The 16246-nt window shown below is 39.7% G+C and overlaps 2 pseudogenes; one reads left to right on the top strand and one right to left on the bottom strand.

The window, feature by feature from the left end:
- Window positions 1-8093: 8093 nt before the first annotated feature.
- Window positions 8094-8278, bottom strand: LOC116862942 (annotated as a pseudogene).
- Window positions 8279-11800: 3522 nt separating this feature from the next.
- Window positions 11801-12249, top strand: LOC116862941 (annotated as a pseudogene).
- The last annotated feature ends 3997 nt before the right edge of the window (window positions 12250-16246 follow it).

Raw genomic sequence — 16246 nt, 5'->3', positions numbered from 1 at the left:
TATATATATATATATATATATATATATTTCAGAGAGAGAGAGTATGAGTGGGGAGGAGCAGAGGGAGAAGGAGAAGCCCATTCTGCACTAAGTACAGAGCACAACATGGGGTTCAATCCCACAACCCTGAGATCAGGACCTGACCTGGTGCAAAATAAAGAGCTAGATGTTCAATGAACTGAGCCACCCAGGAATCCCTTAAATAAAAAAATTTTTTGAATGATAAATACAAGTACAGAAATATCCAGTCAGATATTTAGAAGTAGTTTTGAAGACATGGAGTAAATAAATAACACGAAAGCATATATGTGAATGTCATGTAACATACTTTTATTTAAACTTAGATTTTTCCATTTTTTAAAATTTGAAACAAATGCACTAGAAGAAATAACTAGGAGATATTAAGAAAGATTAAAAAAGAAATATGTTTCAATATTGCATATATAACTATTAGAAAGTTGTTTGAAATCTTTCTTCCATGAACATATTTTCCAGTTCCTGGAATTCAAATTATTTCTTAACCATAGAAGGTCACAATAGAAGTCAAATTTATAAGCTAATGATAAGGACAGACATCAATAGATAGCATGGATCTTGACATAGTTGGTATTGTGGTAAATTTCTAGACGTAGTAGGTATTATGTTCCAACATAAGATTATTAGAAGCGAGAGCCACAGGTTGGTTGGTAGAAAGCGGACTGGCAGCTTCTAGAAGAGTAGAGAGTGGACGGTAAAAGCTGGATCTACAACCCAGGGATGAAAAGGCACTGGGACCACAGCCCACTGACTGGAAACCACCCAATCCAAAGCCCAGAGAGGGAGAGCCACAACCCAAAGATTGAAAGCCGCTGGAGCCAAAGCCCAGAGACCCTGTATAAGTTGTCTGGCAGGAATTGAAGAGCATGGAGGTCCTCGAGGGGTAGCAGGATGTCTGGCAAGGTCTGGACACCAGATAGATAGGATGTCCAGCAGCTGGTGGGCTCACAGCAGGTCTCTCTTTTTTTTTTTTATTTCTTTTCAGTGTAACAGAATTCATTGTTTTTGCACCACACCCAGTGCTCTATGCAATAAGTGTGCCCTCCTTAACACCCACCACCTGGCTCCCCCAACCTCCCACCCCTTGCCCCTTCAAAACCCCCAGATTGTTTTTCAGAGTCCATTGTCTCTCATGGTGCACCTCCCCTTCCAATTTCCTTCAACTCCCATCTCCCCTCCATCTCCCCATGTTATTTGTTATGCTCCACAAATAAGTGAAACCATATGATAATTGACTCTCTCTGCTTGACTTATTTCACTCAGCATAATCTCTTCCAGTCCCATCCATGTTGCTACAAAAGTTGGGTATTCATCTTTTCTGATGGAGGCATAATACTCCATCTTGTATATGGACCACATTTTCCTTATCCATTCATCCATTGAAGGGCATCTTTGTTCTTTCCACAGTTTGGTGACCGTGGTCATTCCTGCTATAAAGATTGGGGTACAGATGGCCCTTCTTTTCAATACATCTGTATCTTTGGGGTAAATACCCAGTAGTGCAATGGCAGGGTCATAGGGAAGCTCTATTTTTAATTTCTTGAGGAAGCTCCACACTGTTCTCCAAAGTGGCTGCACTAACTTGCATTCCCACCAACAGTGTAAGAGGGTTCCCCTTTCTCCACATCCTCTCCAACACACGTTGTTTCTTGTATTGCTAATTTTGGCCATTCTAACTGGTGTAAGGTGGTATCTCAATGTGGTTTTAATTTGAATCTCCCTGATGGCTAGTGATGATGTACATTTTTTCATGTGTCTGATAGCAATTTGTATGTCTTCTTTGGAGAAGTGTCTGTTCATATCTTCTTCCCATTTTTTGATATGATTGTTTGTTTTGTGTGTGTTGAGTTTGAGAAGTTCTTTATAGATCCTGGATATCAATCTTTTGTCTGTACTCTCATTTGCAAATATCTTCTCCCATTCCGTGGGTTGCCTCTTTATTTTGTTGACTGTTTCCTTTGCTGACTTTTCCTTTGTTGACTGTTTCCTGTTTCCTGAAGTTTTTGATCTTGATGAAGTCCCTAAGTTCATTTTCACTTTTGTTTCCTTTGCCTTTGGAGACCTATCTTGAAAGAAGTTCCTGTGGCTGATATTGAAGAAATTACTGCCTATGTTCTTCTCTAGGATTCTGATGGATTCCTGTCTCACATTGAGGCCTTTTATCCATTTCGAGTTTATCTTTGTGTAGGGTGTAAGAGAATGGTCGAGTTTCACTTTTCTACATATAGCTCTCCAATTTTCCCAGCACCATTTATTGAAGAGACTGTCTTTTTTCCACTGTATATTTTTTCCTGCTTTGTCGAATATTATTTGACCATAGAGTTGAGGGTCCATATCTGGGCTCTCTACTCTGTTCCACTGGTCTATGTGTCTGTTTTTATGCCAGTACCATGCTGTCTTGGTGATCACAGCTTTGTAGTAAAGCTTGAAATCAGGTAACGTGATGACCCCAGTTTGATTTTTGTTTTTCAACATTTCCTTAGTGAATCAGGGTCTCTTCTGATTCCATACAAATTTTAGGATTATTTGCTCCAGCTCTTTGAAAAATACTGTTGGAATTTTGATCAGAATGGCATTAAAATTATAGATTGCTCTAGGCAGTATAGACATTTTAACAATGTTTATTCTTCCGATCCAAGAGCATGGAATGGTCTTCCATCTTTTTGTGTCTTCTTCAATTTCTTTCATGAGTGTTCTGTAGTTCCTTGAGTACAGATCCTTTACCTCTTTGGTTAGGTTTATTCCCAGGTATCTTATGGTTCTTGGTGCTATAGTAAATGGAATCGATTCTCTAATTTCCCTTTCTGTATTTTCATTGTTAGTGTATAAGAAAGCCACTGATTTCTGTACATGGACTTTGTATCCTGCCACGTTGCTGAATTGTTCTATCAGTTCTAGTAGTTTGGGGGTGGAGTCTTTTGGGTTTTCCATATAAAGAATCATGTCATCTGCGAAGAGAGAGAGTTTGACTTCTTCATTGCCAATTTGGATACCTTTTATTTCTCTTTGTTGTCTGATTGCTGTTGCTAGGACTTCTAATACTATGTTGAACAAGAGTGGTGAGAGTGGGCATCCTTGTCGTGTTCCTGATCTCAACGGGAAGGCTGCGAGCTTTTTCCCATTGAGGATGATATTTGCTGTGGGTCTTTCATAGATAGATTTTATGAAGTTCGGGAGTATTCCCTCTATTCCTATACTTTGAAGCGTTTTAATCAGGAACAGATGCTGGATTTTATCAAATGCTTTTTCTGCATCAATTGAGAGGACCATGTGTTTCCTCTCTCTTCTCTTATTGATTTGTTCTATCACATTGATTGATTTGGGAATGTTGAACCATCTTTGTAACCCATGGACGAGTCCCACCTGGTCATGGTGGATAATCTTTTTAATGTGCTGTTGGGTCCTGTTTGCTAGGATCTTGTTGAGAATCTTAGCATCCATATTCATCAATGATATTGGTCTGAAATTCTCCTTTTATGGTGGGCTCTTTGCCTGGTTTGGGGATCAGGGTAATGCTTACTTCATAGAAAGAGTCTGGAAGTTTTCCTTCTGCTTCAATTTTTTGAAACAGCTTCAGGAGAGTTGCTGTTATTTCTTCTTTGAAAGTTTGGTAGAATTCCCCAGGGAATCTGTCAGGTCCTGGGCTCTTGTTTTTTGGGAGGTTTTTGATCACTGCTTCAATCTCGTTACTAGATAGTGGTCTATTCAGGTTGTCAATTTTTTCCTGGTTCAATTTTTGGGAGTTTATAGTTTTCCAGGAATGCATCCATTTCATCTAGGTTGCTTAACTTATTGGCATATGACTGTTGATAATAACTTCTGATGATTGTTTCTACTTCCTTGGTGTTAGTTGTGATCTCTCCCTTTTCATTCATAATTTTGTTAATTTGGGCCTTCTCTCTTTTCCTTTGGATTAGTTTGGCCAATGGTTTATTGATCTTATTGTTTCTTTAAAAAAACCAGCTTCTAGTTTCATTGATACATTCTACTGTATCTTTAGTTTCTACCTCATTGATCTCTGCTCTAATCCTGATTATTTCCCTTTTTATGTGTGGAGTTGGTTTAATTTGTTGTTGAATCTCCAGTTCTTGAAGGTGTAGAGACAGCTGGTATATTCTGGATTTTTCAATTTTTTTGAGGGAGGCTTGGATGGTTATATATTTCCCCCTTAGGACTGCCTTTGCTGTATCCCTTAGGTTTTGAACCGAAGTGTCTTCATTCTCATTGGTTTCCATGAATTGTTTAAGTTCTTCTTTGATCTCCTGGTTGATCCAAGCATTCTTAAGCAAGGTGGTCTTTATTTCCAGGTGTTTGAGTTCCTTCCAAACTTTTCCTTGTGATTGAGCTCTAGTTTCAAAACACTGTGATCTGAGAATATGCAGGGAATAATCTCAGTCTTTTGGTATCGGTTGAGTCCTGATTTGTGATCCACTGTGTGGTCTGTTCTTGAGAAGTTTCCAATGTGTACTTGAGAAGAATGAGTATTCTGTTGTTTTAGGGTGGAATGTTCTGTATATATCTAAGAGGTTCATCTGGTCCAATGTGTCATTCAGTGCTCTTGTTTCTTTATTGATTTTCTGCTTCAATGATCTGTCTATTACTGAGAGAGCTTTGTTAAGATCTCCTACTATTAATGTATTCATAGCTATATGACTCTTTATCTTGATTAAGAGTTTTCTTATGTAATTGGCTGCTCCCATTGGGGGCATAGATATTTACAATTGTTAGATCATCTTGGTGGATAGTCCCTTTAAGAATTATGTAGGGTCCTTCTGTATCTCTGACTACAGTCTTTAGTTTAAAATCTAATTTATCTGATATGAGAATCACTACCCCGGCCTTCTTTTGAGGCCCATTGGCATAAAAGATGCTTTTCCATCCCTTCACTTTCAGTCTGGGTGTATCTTTAGGTTCAAAATGGGTCTCTTGAAGACAACATATGGATGGGTCCTATCGTTTTATCCAGTCTGCAACCCTGTGTCATTTTATGGGCACATTTAGGCCATTTACATTGAGAGTGATTATTGATAGATACCTTTTTATTGACATCGTGCTACCTTTGAAGTCTTTCTTTCTGTAGATTGTCTCTATGTTTCTGCTCAATGCTATTCTTAGGATTTTTTTCTCTTTTATAGAACCCCCCCTTAATATTTCCTGCAGTGTCGGCTTAGTGGTCGCATACTCTTTTAAGCCTTGCCGGTCTTGGAAACTCTTTATCTCTCCATCTATTTTGAATGTCAGTCTTGCTGGATAAAGTATTCTTGGCTGCATGTTTTTCTCATTTAGTGCCCTGAATATATCTTGCCAGCCCTTTCTGGATTGCTGGGTTTCTGTGGACAGGTCTGATGTTATTCTGATGGGCTTTCCTCTGTACATCAGGAGCTTCTTTGTCTAAGCTGCCTTCAAGAGGGCCTGCCTACAATTATAATTCTTCATTCTTACTATTAGGTGTCTCGAGGACTTTGGAGAATCTATAATCTTGGGGGGAGACCATTATGCCTCTAGTACATGAACGCTGGTTCCATTTGTGAGATTGGGAAATTTTCATGGAGAACTTGTTCCACTATATCTTCTAGACTTCTTTCTTTCTTTTTCCTCCCCTTCAGGGATTCCAATAATTCTGATGTTGGAACATTTCATGGCATCATTTATTTCCCTGATTCTGTTTTCGTGGCTTCTAAGCTGTTTGTTCCAGGCTTCCTCCTGATCCTTTCTCTCTATCTGTTTGTCCTCCAGATCACTAATTCTATCTTCTGTCTCAGTTACCCTAGCTTTTAGGGAATTTAGATTAGATTGGAACTCATTGAGAGCATTGTGAACCTCATCTCTGGTGGCTTTCAGTTCTGCCCTAATCAATTCCGTTTGGTCATCCATGGCTTTCTCCAACCTAGCTATTGCCTGGATAATTGTTAGCCTGAATGCCCTTTCCGACATATTGTCTATGTCGATAGCCATTCGATTTGTTGCAGAGGGCCCATCCTCCGAATTTTTCTTCTTTTGGGCATTCCTTCTCCTAGTCATTTTGGTGAGAGATGGCTGAATGGATGTAGCTGGATGTATCAACCGTGGTGCAGTCAAGGTGCACCCTGGAACGCTTCTGAGCAATCAGGAGTCCCCACCCAAATGAAAGAAAAGAGAAAGAGAGAAAAAAGAAAATAAAAAGGAAAAAAAAGAAAAAGAGAGAGAGACAGGGAAAAAAAGGTAAAAGAGAAGGCTCAGCCCAAATGGGTCCCAAGGTAAGATTTATGATGTATACAAACAAAAACACAAACAAGAAGACTGATAAATGTATATGACAAGAGAAATATATATATATATATATATATATATATATATATATATATATGCAAAAAAAAAAAAAGAACCTTGTCAAAAAGAACCCCAAGTATAAGATTTATATACTATCAGGACAAACACAAATACACAGAAACACTGCTGGAAAAAAAAGATGGGAGAGTGGTTATAAATTCTCAGTGTGGGCAAGGAAGTTTATTTTGATTCTTCCTGGATCTATCTTGATATCTTTGTTAAAGGACTCAACTTTCCTAAGATAAAGGGGGATTAAAAATTGGTTTACCTATAGGGGTAACATTGATTGGGGAAAGGGGATTACCTTGAAGTTTAACTCTCTATGAATGTTAAAAAATAAAAATAAAAAAAGAATAAACTAAAGTAAACTAAACTAAAATTAAAAAAAAATAAAAAATAGAAAAGTGAAAGAAAAACACGGGTATATGTATCAAAAAGTTCAGGTTAAAAGGTTATTATGGAATTTGATGTACTGGACATCTCACTGTGATGGTAAATAGGTTAAAATTATCTATATAAAAAAATGAACCAGAATAGTGAGAACAAATTAAAAATAAAAGTTGTATCTATGAAGTAGTGGTGGTTGTTCTCTTGTCTTTTATTTATTTTTTTTCCTGGTTGGCTTTCTGGGGGAGGGGCCTGCCACAGGGGTTTTCAGGCAATGTTCCCTGAGTTAAGTCCTCCAGCCCCCCTCAAGGGGGTGGGCTCTGAGGAAACCGGTCTTTCAGGCTTTTGTTCTCTGGAGGTTTTTATGTTTGTTTGTTCCTTTTGTTTTTTTTTTTTGTTTGTTTTGTTTTGTTTTGTTTTGTTTTGTTTTTTTGTCTCTCTTGCCTTGACAGCTTTTGATGGTTTTTGGAGGTTTAGAGGAAAGCAAACTGCACCCAGACCTCCCTCTCAGAGAGAAGCCCCAGTCTGTTCCCCCTCAGCTGCTGGCAGAGCACGTTCTGAGTCGCAGTCCCTGGGGACACAGTAACTCCTGCTTGTACCCAAAACCATGACATCGGCGGCTGTCTAGGCAGCTCTGGACTGCCAGAGAGGTTCCAAGCAGTAATCGCACACAGATTTTCTCGCTGGCCCGGGCTGGAAGTGCCTGGTCTTTCTGGGTCCAAGAGCACTGGGCTGGCGCCTGCGTGCACCTCTCTCAGGGGAGGGCGCAGGGCTCAAATCAGACTCTGATAGCATGGCATGGCACTCACGTGGGGAATGCAAAAAGGCTGTGCTTCTGCTGGCTGGCGAGGCTCCCAGCCCCTCTCGGGAGCCCGACCGCATGAGCTCTCAGGAACACTGGCAGCTCAGGGACCAAGACCTGGTTTCTCCGCCACACTCTCTCTGGCTCAGCGCCAGGGGTGGCTGTCCTGGGTCCGGGTACTTAAGCCCCTGTCCCTAACCACCGTGTTTCCCACAATTTCCCCCCATGATCCTTTGCTCTTTTTGAGTGCTTTCAACCAGACTCCAAGTTGATTCTGGTCCCCAGATGCAGAGCACTCTCATATTGGGGTATTACTTTCCAATGGGTCACCTCTTGTGGCTCCCTCCCCCTTTTATCTTTCAATATCAGTTCCACGTTCCCACTCTGCTTTACCTGCCCACTGGCGCCTTCTGCCCCCGTAGAGATCCAGACGTGTATAATTCTGATCTCAGGCTGATTTCATGGGTGATCAGAGTTCTTTGGTAGGTAATCAGCTCACTTTGGGGTACAGGTTGAAACGGCGCCTCCTCCTACTTCCCCATCATCTTGTCTCCCTCCCTCACAGCAGGTCTCTTGACAGCCACTGGAGAGGGAGGATCCCAGCTGTTATGTGCTGGGATACTGGAGGTTAGTGCTGCAGAACAGGTTGCTGGGGTAAGATGAGCTGCAGAAAGATCCTCGGTATCACAGGTATCCCCCAAGGGACTAGGAGGAGAAGTTTCCAGAGCAGCAGTTGTAAGACATAGTGACAGGTGATGCATTGTACAATGAGAGTTTCTGAGTTTGAATGCTACTTCTCAGACTGTGGCATTTATATACCCTTATCATTGCATGTGCCACCCACAAGACACAAAAAAACCGGTTACCTTCTGCTTTTAACTGAATTGAAAAGATCATCATAATCAAATACATGTAGTGTTTATGGTTTTACAACTGGAAAGTGCAGTAGTGTTTGTGCCTTGTAATTCAGGTGGTAGTGTTGAATCTTCAAAGCTATTAGTCATCTCCCTCTAACAAATGTCACCCAGCAGATCACTCAAAGTATTGCTTCAGAGGCAGACAGTGTCTGGGATGAGGAAAGCTGGCTTAATTAAAAATAATTGATACCCCTTTCACAATCTCTCTCAAAATTGTTGCCATCTGGATAGCAAAGTTGCTAACTAACTGATCTATTCATAGTCATTTCTTTTAAACAAAAACACACATCGATTGTTGCCAAGCAAGTTTATTTAATGAATAGTGTCTTCAGAAAGCAGCAGTGGTAACATACAAGATGTAGGAGGATATTTTTTTGTCATCTCTCAATTTGAACAGCTTCAGTGAAATATTAACTGAGGGTCCCTCATTCCCCACATTCCTGCTTAAATCGTATGCAGACTGGTAAGAGTTGATCTCAGTTTTTCTTTCTTTTGTGTAAGCAATTACTTTGGTATAAGTTAAATATTGAAGTTGTTTTATATTATTCTGGAATGTTGGAGGAGATTCATCTAAGATGTTGAAAAAGCATTAAAAATCACAAAATGTGGCAAAAATTCCCCATGTATTTCTATCTCTAATCAGAGGCAGTGCTTATCACTAAAAACATTCCCCAGAACCTGGAAAATGTTCTTGTTCTAAAGAAAGATTATAATGTAATTGCCTTGAAGTATTGGACCAAAGCAGCCATCTTAAAGAGATTCTTCCTTGCCTCGGAAAGCAGCATACATCACTTTGACTTAAACTGTTTTCAGTTTTTTTCTGACAAGCATTACAAAATTTCTAAAATAATGGTCATATTTTTTTTTCTTGTCCTATGACTTGTATTCCACTTCCACAAGCAGGGTAGTGAAGATTGATACCTTGACTGAGAAGGTTCATCTTGCCATGCCTTCTGGGCTGTTTGATTCATTCCTTTCACACTAAAGCATACCCTTCCACTTCCGAACGAAAGTGTTGAAGTGCAAAAACCTCCATTTTGTTGAGAAAAGAATGTTCAAGAATTACCTAATATCTGACTCATAGAATATTCTTCCACAGAAATAGCTGATATAAGTGATCAATGAAAATGCTTGAAAACCATTTTGTCTACTCAATATGTTCATACCCATACAGTTTACGATTTGGGGGCTTAGCAGTTATCCCCAGTCCTCTACCAGACTGGAATCACATTCATAATATCCTGACAAGGTATTCCCAGTGCCCTCAAGATGGAAATCTCATTACCTACAAAAGTGACTTGTTTTAGATTTTTAACTGAATCTTCCTTTAAAACTTCCACCTAGCAATCTCAGTTCTTCTAGAGTAAGTCTCAGCTCATTTCCATTAGAAAACATATCGGTTTTTGAAGATGGGTGTCTTATGAGGTTTGCCCATTCTGATAGGTTATTTTAAGCCATTTCCTGCACCCATGCACTACTCTACTTGTGGTCATCAATGCTGAACTTGATAGGAGGGTTTAGAAAAATACTTAGAATACTAGTCTTCTAAGCAGAATATATATGTCACTTGATACATGTGTCACATCAGAGGTCCCAAAGGCATTCATTCTTTATTTCACATTATCATCTGTTCTGATCCCCCCACCCCATTTCAACATATAAAGATCATTTGTGACTATGAATTCTTCCAACACTTGATCTTTCTTTGAAGTCTACATGGGGTAGACACCTTTTTAATTACTTGATTTTATTTACCTTCTGTAGTAAAATTCCTACCTTATGAATGGAATCTAAGAGAACAAAGGCCCATTTTTTATGTGTAGTCCCTATTCTTCTGTTTTCAAAACATCAACCCTACCAAAAATTTACTTAAACTTTATGGGGATGAAGAGTTTTTGATAATTTATCGATGACTTCTATCAAAAAGCAAGTCAAATTCAGGGCAAGGATTCTTCAACTTCAGTATTTTTACAATGTAATATTCAATGTACTCCTGCAAATATTGGACCCTTTATGCTTTTTCCCCCCCAGGTTTTATTTATTTGAGAGAGAGCAAGAGCATGAGCATGTGAGGAAGAGGGGCAGGGAAAGAGGAAGAAGCAGACTCATGACTGAGCAGGGAGCTCCACACAGGACTCTATTCCAGGACCTGAGATCACAACCTGAGCAGAAGTCAGATACTTAACTGACTGAGCCACGCAGGTGCCCCTGGGCACTTTATTTTATTTTTATTTTATTTTATTGTTTTATTTTACTTTACTTTATTTCAGAGAAGGAATGTGTGAGTGAGAGAGCAGAAGCAAGGGGAACAGCAGAGGGAGAGGGAGAAGCAGACTCCCTGCAGAGCAGAGAGCCCAAAACAGGGCTGGATTGCAGGACTCTGAGATCATGACCTGAACTGAAGGCAGACAATGGACTGAACCACCCAGGTGCCTCTGGACCCTTCATTCTTATATCAAAAACCTGTACACACAAAAACAGCTTGGGTACTTGTACTATAAGAAAACCAAAATCATATGAAATATGTAGGACACACATTTAGCTTTCTTACCAATTAAGAGTTCTTAGTGGGTTATTTCTTCTATAAGGTCCACAAGATTTGGAAAATGAAACATATATTAAGGATTGTAGGGGTTTTTGTTTGTTTGTTTGTTTTTGTTTTTGTTTTTTCTGTTCTCAACTGGGTTCCTAAACTTGGGACAAAATTAATATGCCCTCCAGACCACAAAGTATTTTTTTTGAACTTTAAACAGAACAAAATTCTCACTGTGTTACCCGTTCGATACAATATCTTGAGGGGATAGGATGAATAAAACACCAATCTTACAGGGACAATTACCATACAATTATATTCATCTACCCAAGCTAGTTGAATGAGAGATGACATCTTTGCTCATAAACAATTGCTTTGAAAACCTAATGAAAGGGCGCCTGGGTGGCTCAGTGGTTTAAGCCACTGCCTTCGGCTCGGTCATGATCTCAGGGTCCTGGGATCGAGTCCCACATTGGGCTCTCTGCTCAGCAGGGAGCCTGCTTCCCTCTCTCTCTCTGCCTGCCTCTCTGCCTACTTGTGATCTGTCTCTGTCAAATAAATAAATAAAATATTTTTTAAAAAAAGAAAAAAAGAAAACCTAATGAAATTCTTCCATTTAAAAGTCTGCCTTCATTAAAAAAAAAAAAAAGGTCTTTGAAGGTTAATGTATTTCATTTTGACTGGAGACTAATTAAGCATTCTTATTAAAATGGGCACATGCTACTAACCCATTGCTGGTTTATATAAGCGTCCAGTAGAAGGTAACAGTCACACTCAGCAAACCTCTCTGCAACTCAGCTGAACTCAGAACTTGACATGCATTACAACTGCAGCCATGGAAACTTCTCCCACTCTCTTGGAGGTTACCTGGGGTACCCATGTTCCATCTATGATTCTTTCTACCCCAGCAATGTAGTCCACTCTCCTAGCACCTGCCAGCTGGGCTCCTCTGTCTTCAGTGGCTATCAAGAGATCTGCTGTGAGCCTACTGGCTTGAGGATGTCCTGTGCTGGAGCCAGATCCTACCAGAAATCCTGCTTCTGCCCAAAGAATTCCATCTTCTTCAGTCCCTGTCAAACAAATTACAGGGGTCTCTGGGATGTGGAAATATTGGCCTTGGGTCTCTTCATTGTGGAAGCACTGGTTTCCAATCTCTGGGCTGTGGGTCCAGCTTCAGTCATCCAACTTACTTTACTTCCAGGAGTTGCCAGTCAACATGCTACCAACCAGCCTTTAGCTCTTGCTTTTTTGAATCAACTTGCTAAATATTCCCCGTTATTTCACCACTGTTTCTGTGCCTTATGAAACCTTAACATGTAGCCTGTCCAATATCTGCGATTACTGACCATCTGCATCACCAGGACTTGCCATCACTATCTCTCCCAGAGTATGTGATTCACTGTGGACAAAGTAACCTTGGCCTGTGACCTTTTCTAAATCAGATATTTGAGATAAATACTGGATTTTCATTTTTATGTCAATGCTCAGAGTCTCTTTCATTCCTCTCCAAGATTTTTCTCTTATTTTTCTCCTAGGATTCTTTCACTTAAGTATATTTCAAATAGCACTGGCATTTAAAGTAAATTTTTCTGTACCATAAATTATGGCACTCCATTTTTCTTTTTCATATGGTACATTTCTTTTTATTTTTTTTAAAAGATTTTATTTATTCATTTGACAGACAGAGATCACAAGTAGGCAGAGGGGCAGGCAGAGAGAGAGAGGAGGAAGCAGGCTCTCCACAGAGCAGAGATCCTGATGTGGGGCTCAATCGCAGGACCCCAGGATCACGACCTGAGCCGAAGGCACAGGCTTTAACACACTGAGCCACCCAGGCACCCCAATATGTTACCTTTCTTGAATGTAGCCAGTGCCTTCAACTGTCATCATTAGGTAAGCACCTTTTGCTTTGTTTTGTTTGTTTCATAGATTTTATTACTATGCTACTGAATAGAAAACAAGGAATTTAAAGGATAATTTAAATATGTGACATATCTTACAGGTTAAGGATTTATGTACCCCGATAGATGAATTTGTTTATTTAATTGCTTTAGAAAATTTTGTTTTTAGTTAGGCATTCACTGCAAAAATATTTATTGAGTTTTGATTATAGACCTGGCATTGACCTGAATAAAGGCATAAATTCCCTGCCTTCATGAAGTTCACACACATATAATTCTAATTTACTGTCATGTAGCAAGTGCAATAATGGGGACAAAAAATTAAGTTTCAACAGGAATACAAAGAACAAGGACTTCAAAAAAAAAGTGTGGGGGGAAAAGTGTGAGGAAATCACATAAAACTCATCATTGACAACCCAGAGTTACCATTTCATATTAAAAAAAAATCTTGTTGATCTAATGTGTTAGTTGTAGTCCTTTGAGAAATATCTGCCAAACAGGGTTTGGCCTAAAAGAAATTTATTGGAGAAAATGCCTGTCAGGGAAAATGGAGAAGTAGCTGGAGAATTCTGGGAGAGTCATCAGACCACAATGGAGATTTGAATTCAGTGAAGGAAAGAGAAGCAAAGAAGGAATGTTGGGTTGGAATAACCTTCTTCAGAGCAGATCCAAGAAAGCTTTGATAAGTTATCCATTAAAGTAGTTCTGTGTCTCACAGACAGAGATGGGCCTGCCTTAGTATCCCTGCCAAGGTCAGTAACTGGCCAAGGAGAGGGCACGGTATGACATTGGCATGCATGCGGTGGTAGATTCAGAGACTGGAGATTAGAGATGTCAGCCAATTATCTTTCCTGCAGAGGGAGGTGTGAGAACTACATTTTCATAGCTTCCATGATGTTTATTCTGATTTATAATAAGGCAAAATAGTGATAAATGGTGAAATGATAAATAAAAAGATGGAATTTTTCATGAATTAAATTCAGTATCTTTTTTTTTACTTAATTTGATCAAAAAGTTAATTCCTGAAACAGACCCTATCTAGGACTCAGTGAGTGAAACTCTAACTCTACAGCTGAATATGAGAAGGAATTGAGAATTACTGGATGACCATCTTTGATTTTAAATATAACTAATGTATTAAACATGCTAGACCCAATAGGGTATAGTTAAGAAATTGCTTCATCTTTCTCATGATATTGAATTTCACACTTAACCTGAGGGCTCTAACTAGCCTGGATCTCTGAACAATTCCATGGGCAGATCTATGATCACATTAAGATATTAAGAAATGTCTTTATCTCACATTAGTAGTTAATTTCAATCCACTATAAATTAAAAATCAGCATTATAGCTACATTGAGCCTCCTCCCTTTTTCTTTAATTTAGGCCTGTCATGTGATTTGACAGGCCACTGGTGACATGATCATTTGGTTTAAACTCCTTGCTCTCCCTTGTCTTCCATCAGTATGCTGCTCCCAATTTCTCCTGTTTAAGCCAGAGAGAAAAGACAGGAGGAAAGAAAATGAGAACTCTGGTCATCGTTCCAGCATGCTTTAGACTGCTTGTGTCAATGTGACTTGTTTCAGGAAACTTTTCCTGGAAAAGGTGAGATTAAACCAATGAATCATTTCACTGCATTCTTCAGGAAACTTTTATGGACTAGCTTACTGGACAAAGTGGTCTGTAGACCTGAAAAAACACAGCCCAAAGTAAGCAACCACTTGCTTATTGAGAGATCTGTGCCAGTATGTTCTCTTTGCAATGCTCACCAGTCCTAAAATATCACATAATAAGTTTGCCCAGTCCCAATCAATTTCCTGCCCTGACACCATTTGAACCTAGAATCTCACTTCTTTTTTTTTTTTAAAGATTTTATTTATTTATTTGACAGAGAGATCACAAGTAGGCAGAGAGGCAGGCAGAGAGAGAGGAGGAAGCAGGCTCCCTGCTGAGCAGAGAGCCCGATGCGGGGCTCCATCCCAGGACTCCGAGATCATGACCTGAGCCGAAGGCAGCGGCTTAACCCACTGAGCCACCCAGGCGCCCCTAGAATCTCACTTCTAACACCTCTTTTGGGAGTCAACAGCTCAAACTCCCAGCATCCTCCCCCTCATGCAGGAAGTTTGGCTATATTTCATTTTTCTTAAGTAGCATACTGGTTGATATTCAAAGGTATTCAAAGGGACATAAAAGTGTTCACTTAGCTAGTGATATTTGTGAATCTGTCTTTGCTGTTGAAGATCGTCAGTTTTCACGGGTGCCTGAATAATGGCTCTTTCCCTAGTGGAGACTGTGGTGTGTTTTCCAGAAAGCATCTTGTTACCACCCTACACCACTGCCTGGAACCTTTTGCACTGAACCACTCATCTGACAGTGAACACACTCTTCCACAGCTTCTCATTAGTTTCTCACCATCTGTCCCTCCTGCCACCAGAGCTACGCCCCATCCTGCTTTCTTCTGTTAGCATCTGTTTGCTCTAGAGACAGACTTCTTGGCAGAGAGGAAACACACACACTATCTGCCTATCCATGGAAGCAGAGTTTGCTCCTAGAGCAGCTTCTTTTCACTCAGCCAACCATGATGACTCACTGCAGCATTTTGGGAGAGATACAGGAAATACTAGTCACTGTAACTCACAGCCTCCAAGAAACATAGACAATTTTCTGCCTTGTCCCCTCAGTGGCACTAAGGCACAAAATCCCACAGGTATCCCATTCTTTTTATTTATCTATTTATTTTAAGATTTTATTTATTTATTTGACAGAAAGAGATCACAAGTAGACAGAGAGAGAGGAGGAAGCAGGTTCCCTGCTGAGCAGAGAGCCTGATGCAGGGCTTGATCCCAAGACCCTGGGATCATGACCTGAGCCAAAGGCAGAGGCTTTAACCCACTGAGCCACCCAGGCGCCCCTCCCATTCTTTTTATTAACTTGGCACATTTAGCAAATGCCTCGTACTTTTCAACTGTCTTCTCTGGGTCAACATTCTTTGTTTTGTTTCATATTTTTTTCATATATTTTGTTTCATATATTTTATTAACATTTTTGCTGGACAGAAAGGAGAGAGGTTAAATAAGAGTTGAAATCTATGACATAGCTCATGTTTTGAGAGATGTATATTCTCTCCTAGGTGCCTTTATTCATCTAATTGCTTCAGTTTTTTGTTGTTGTTGTTCATTTGTTTTTTGTTTTTTGTTTTTTTCAGTTAGGCATTCATTAGACAAACATTTGTTGAGCTCCTATTATATAAAATATTCCTATTGTATTGGATAAGATTACTGTCTCCACTTCTGGGAAGCCACCACGCTGTCCATAGATGGTACTTATGACCTTCTCTCCCTTCACAAGAAATGAGAAGTAC

Source organism: Lontra canadensis, unplaced genomic scaffold (assembly GCF_010015895.1).
Source record: "Lontra canadensis isolate GAN:19392208 unplaced genomic scaffold, GSC_riverotter_1.0 scaffold402, whole genome shotgun sequence".
In the NCBI taxonomy this organism is placed as follows: Eukaryota; Metazoa; Chordata; class Mammalia; order Carnivora; family Mustelidae; genus Lontra; species Lontra canadensis.
Note: the sequence above shows the minus strand (reverse complement) of the source record. Positions and strands in the feature narration are given on the sequence as shown.